A 5,788-nucleotide genomic window follows, 5' to 3' on the forward strand; every position below is an offset into this window, starting at 1 on the left:
ATCAGTAGATATTTTTTATACAGATGATGAAGATTCAATGAAACAAAGTTTGTAGAAGTCATTTATAATTTGAAAAATACTCCAGAAAAGAAACTTGACATTTTAACATCAATACAGACTGATTATCTTTCAGGGCAAAAAGATCGATCATATTTTGTATTTACATAAATCCTCATTCATTGGGTATTTTTTCCTACACAAATGGGCATTTTCTGTGTTAAAGTTTATAAATTGATGTCTTGCTGTAGGAAATTCTCAAACATTCATTTTACAAGTTTCCACAAATCAACAACTTTATATGATTTCATTTTCATTCTCTGTAAAATGCTTGAACTTTGTGATGAAGATTTACCCCTTAACGTCAAAGTGGAGGCTAACAACTGGATGCTAGCTTCAGCTACGTCCCACTTTTAAGGTGTAATGGATAAATAAAGCAAAATAAAATGACGCAATCGTCGTAAAAGTGGTATATAAACAGAAGTTTTATTGTTCTTTGAAGTCGAAGGCTCTTTAGGGTTCCTCACTGATTGTTTTTCTCCCTGAAGACACTTATATGTTGTAATGTTTGGTTTTTGTATTTAACTTTAAGCTACTAGCTTAGTAATCTAGTTAGCTATGCAGGTAGCTGCTTTAAGTCACATGACCCAGACAAATGTGGACAGAATCAGAAAGTCTTTCAAAACAAAACGTCCTTCAGGAACAGAAAAGGGAATAATTAAGTCAGGATATTTGTTTATTTTTTCTGTCTGGTACCGGTCCGCGGCCCGGAGGATGGGAACCACTTATGTAAGATGAAGGATCAACCTCTGGTCAAATAAAATGATGAATTACTTGGAAAATAGCTAAACTTGATGTTTTTTGAGATGTGTAAATGTAGTTTCATTTTAACCTCTTGCCTTATTTTTTGTGGCACTCCTGGTATTCCGTACAGTCGATGCAGAAGGCGTGAGACGCTGTCACGACCTCAGCTGACATTCATGCCCGACGTGAGCACCCCCTCTCCGGTCCCTTTTGACGATGAATGGCGGCGGTAAGATCGTCCACCGGTCAATGACGCCATTTAGGTTGACAAGCGCCATCACCCCCCCCAGGTCCTGCACACATCTCTGCCTCCACTGTTTCTGCTTACATGAGCAGAAAACTGAGCTTCCTCCTCTTTTTCTACCCCCCCACCCTTTACAAGCTGCCCCCCCAGGTATCATCAGAGCGAAGGTGAAGGATTCAGACAGCATGAGTGATTTGAGGAGGAGGCTCTGCTGGCTGCACCTCCTTTTTTCTCACTCCCCATTTATGTAAAACTGAACAACACTCACACAAACAAATGAGAACTGTTACACGAAATTACCCAGAGTAGCCCCCACCCACCAAAAATATAATTATACACACTCAAAAGTGCACAAAAAGAGGCCGGTCTGAAGTCGCTCCGCTCACGGCTAATCATTCTCTGTCACCTCAGGTTTATGAACCACGCTGCAGAAAATTCACAGCAATAAATCAACTTTTTACCGCATGTCTTTGCTGCATTATGGAGCCCCAGCTCGGACCATGAGCGCCCCCTCCTCGTCCCGGTCCACTGATCCACATCCAGGCTCACATTGAAATGAGAATCTAAAGTGACCTTGGGGCTTCCCTGACCCAGAATCCTCCAGTGAAATTTGAGAGGGAAGACTTTCCAGCCTCCCATTATCAAGTCAGCAGCAGCAGTGAGAGCAGCCTTCAAACAACATCAATTATGAACCTTCTAGTAAAAAAGCTCAGTCCTCCACCACTGTGCTTTACGGGAAAGGACAGTTTTTAGTGACAAAACATGTCCAATTCGGTCTTGAAATTTATGACATTTTGATGTTTGTTCAATGTGAATTTATAAACTTCAGTTCTGCTTCTATGCTGCTTTCTGATTACAATTCTAAATCTTGTTTTGGTGTTCTTAGCATGTTCTTGTGACATTTTTCTCACCGTGGAGTAGTGCTGGGTATTGATAATAATTTCCAGAATCGATTCGATTCGATTCACCAGAGCCTGGATTGATTCAATTCTAATTTTTTCGATTCTTTCAATCCACTTAATTCAATTTTGAGTTTACAAATTTGTTTAGAAATACACTGATAATCTTTATATGTTTTGAATATATGTACATTAATCTGATACACTTCACATACTGTAAAATGTATTAGTAAAATAATAAAATCGTTAATATCATCCAGTGTTACATGGATTCTCAAAAGAGAAGCTCTAACTAAAATGTTCAGATCATTAACATTGGAAATATTGTTCTGCTTCTCCTGGAAGGCATTTCAGTTTGGCCACTATGTGGCTCTCGCGCTATAGCAGTACACTTTTTTAAAAAGAAAAATAAGCAAAGAAGGAGCGAAAAACTGTTTTAGACCACAAATGTTTACTTTAAAAAATGTTTGTAAAATTCATCCCTGTGAGAATATAAAGTTGTTCATTAAGTTGCAATGTATGTTTACGTTGACCAAGCGTTAGCATTAGCCCTCCTATGGAAAATTCCATTTTGCGTTAGCATCAAGCTAGCAGACTTTAGCATTTATGTGCGTTAGCATCAAGCTAGCAGACTTTAGCATTTATGTGCTAGATCGATCTCTTTTTTATGGATTGATAGTTGATCTATTAAGCTTAGATTATATCAAATTTATTAATCGATTTTGTCAACGCTGTCCTACGGTGGAGGACATGCATTAATATTACTGAGCTTGAAATTGCATTTCTGGGTGTTTCTTTATTCAATTTGTGAATCAGGAGCAGATGAAAAAATTCCTTTTTTTTCCACCACTAATGTTAACTCTGGGTTGACTAGTGAGTGTAAACAAAGGGATGATGGAAAATGGGCGCACAGTCGCACACAGGTCGAAGGGGAATTTATAATGAACTCCTGCCGTTCTATGTACCAGAAAACAACTTTTTTTTTTCTTTTTTGCCTTAAAAAACATAATCGTAACGAAAAGACCACCGAAAACACTTTTACAACAGATCAAAATTGATTGGAGTAACACTTAATAGTGTTTTCATGCTTGGACCATAAAAAAACTACAAGGTTAAGTATAATACAGTACCACCTTTGATAATGCAACGATGAATGCTGTATAAGCTGAATATGATCGCTCAAGAAGCTGCAGCTGATAGCCAAAAATTTCAAAACTGATAATATATAAATGCTTTTAAATACTTAAGTCATAGGAACAGAAGTTTAAGCAGTTTTATGTAATTTTATGACTTTTAAAGAACTAATATTAATGGATATTGTCAGAATAAAATACTATAAAAAAGAATATTAATTATTTTTTCTAGTGGGAGTGTTTATAAAAAGACAAAAACAAGTCCTAAATCACAACCTTGAGGTACGCCACATGTGGATAATGTTTAATTCATCCAAAAATAGAAAATTCTCACATAAAAGTATCTGAAAATATATGTGTGCATGAAGAGCAAACACTTCTAAAAACCTGACTCCATAATGCTAATGACATTTTTGAAGAAAAACCAAGAGAGAAATCAGGTGATGATAATCAGAGGAAATTGATGAGAGGGTTCTGGATGAGCTCAGCAGCTTTTTTAAAACAGACACGTGTTAGAAGCAAACCAGTGTGGTGGGTCCAAGTAGGAGTTAAATAAAAGCAGAAATGTTTGGTCAGAGAGCGACTCAATCCGTTTGATCAGCAGAAGCTTCACAATCTCAGCTGAAGTCTGCACAAACTGCTACAGCTGAGGGCACAAACTGGGGTCAAATACCACATTTCTCTACGTTTCTGTCGTTATTTTTATGATCATACTGCTCCAGCTTTCCCAACATGACCCTTCATTCTAAAATGGTAGCCTAAGTAAATGCCGACCCCGTGCAGCTCAAAGAAACACTCCACCCCAATCTTCATTCTTCCACAGCCGATAAAGCCAAAAATACAGCAGATACAAAGAGTCGGGGTGATACGGGCAGTGGGTGCTGGAAAAAGGACGGAGGAAGTTATGCTCCATGTGCAATTTAAGATAAGCATAGAGTCTGTCAGCCAGATGAAGTGCAGGTCTATTAGAGGTCTCTGGACTGAGGCAATACGACACTGATGTTCAGGTTTGCATTGAAAAGAAACCAAGATCTCAAATGTGGCAAACTGGTGACCTGCGACCCCATAAAGGATGCGGGTTAAGAGAATGGATGTGTTTACAGTGTTGCAGCTTCTATTTGGACCAATGTTTGCAAAAACTAACCAAGTATGATGAGATATTTTTGATTAGATTGTTTGTTTAATGGAATTTAGTTAAAAAACAAACGTAAGTGGTACCAAAACAGAGCTTTGGGGCACTCCACAAAACAGCAACATACAGCAATAAAAAGTAGTCCGAATCAGACCTATTTTTTCCACAAAAATCTATACTTTTTTATGAGATTATGTGCCTAGCACTGTAAATCAAAGCAAAATGATAAATTACAGTACAATAAAAACAGGCCGAATTATACTGGTTTTCATATTATTAGGGGAAAGTGTTGTCCTCCCTTTTTTCTGCTTTGTATTTTTGGCAGAGAAGGAAAGCCTAACAAACCGGGGAGTTTGTGAAGGGAGTTCGGCTGAAGGCATCAGCGCGCCTCCGCGCACTTGACAGCTGCTGGAGGAAGCAGCTCAGAGCAAACACGGACGCTTCCTGGAAGCCGAGTTTGACCGAAGGCGAGCGGGGATACCCCCACGCCAGAACAGGATGGGGGGACGCCTCCCCACGGAGGACAACACAGAACACGCGAAGGGTTACGGAGGTCCCGAAAAACCAAAACATATCGAGTCTGAACCCTCCGCTATGCCCCCATCAGCCATTCAAAACGACACGAAGAAGAAGAAGAAACGTTGGGAATTCGTGGAACCAAACGTTCGGGGTTTAAACGGAATGTTACATGAATCTGTAGCATAAAACAGGAGATGTACGTACATGAAACGTGAGAGGTGGAAGGAGAAAAGCTGCTGCTCCCCCGCCGAGACTCGACAGACGTGACTAAGGTCCTGGTTCAAGTGCGCATGCGCGAACACAAGGGAACACGACTACGGGGGAACCCAATGACGTCAGGATCTAGCTAAGCCAATCAGCGACGCAGCCTCCGAGCACGGATTTAATCGCAAATCCTTCATAATAAAAGCATTTAAATAGGAAAAAAAATACTTTTTCATAATTTCTTATTATATATCATTGATAGTTTAGGCAACCCAATTTTAGATATGAATGGAGTTTATCCAAATACTATCTACCTTTTATCTTTAGTAGTGATGGAGACATTATAACCATTTAAATTTTTCTTTGATACTGTTTACTCATTGACCCATTTTATACATTTATTAAATATGATCAATATTGACACTTGTACTATAAGTTTAGCCTGAAAATGGTGTAGTAAACAATTGATAAAAAAAATCTAATAGAGTGGCTTGAATTGCTTAAAGACCAGCCCCAGTAAAAATCATGTTTTTAGTGTTTTTACCATGTTCTTGTCGGATTTTTCTCATGATCTAGGGGATATATTAATCTTAAAATGGCATTTCTGAGTAATTATTGATTCAAACTGTTGTGAATCAGGCGCAGATGCAGAAATGCAGTAGAAAAAAAACTCATAGTAGTTGTGTAAAACTCTCTGTTCTGGTGCACCCACTTGCAGAAAAATAGATTCATGTACGTCTTTGTTTTCTTCATCTGAGCTGACATCTGGTTTAACCGGTAAAGTTAAGTCGGGTGTGTGATGGGCTGTAAGCTAGCGGGAGATCATGTAAAAAAGGGGATGATGGGAAGGGAGGGA

The 5,788-nt window shown here is 38.8% G+C and overlaps 1 protein-coding gene across 2 annotated transcripts in view; it reads right to left on the minus strand.

The window, feature by feature from the left end:
- kiaa0513 (KIAA0513 ortholog) overlaps nt 1-5,090 on the minus strand; it is a 22,743-nt gene extending 17,653 nt beyond the window's left edge. For both annotated transcript variants that reach the window (XM_024282347.2, XM_024282346.2), the window contains exon 1: nt 4,933-5,090. The gene's annotated coding sequence lies outside the window, so the exon portion shown is untranslated. The remainder of the gene's footprint in view (nt 1-4,932) is intronic.
- Nucleotides 5,091-5,788: the final 698 nt, after the last annotated feature.

The sequence above is a fragment of the Oryzias melastigma genome, linkage group LG6, assembly GCF_002922805.2.
Source record: "Oryzias melastigma strain HK-1 linkage group LG6, ASM292280v2, whole genome shotgun sequence".
NCBI classification, from domain to species: domain Eukaryota; kingdom Metazoa; phylum Chordata; class Actinopteri; order Beloniformes; family Adrianichthyidae; genus Oryzias; species Oryzias melastigma.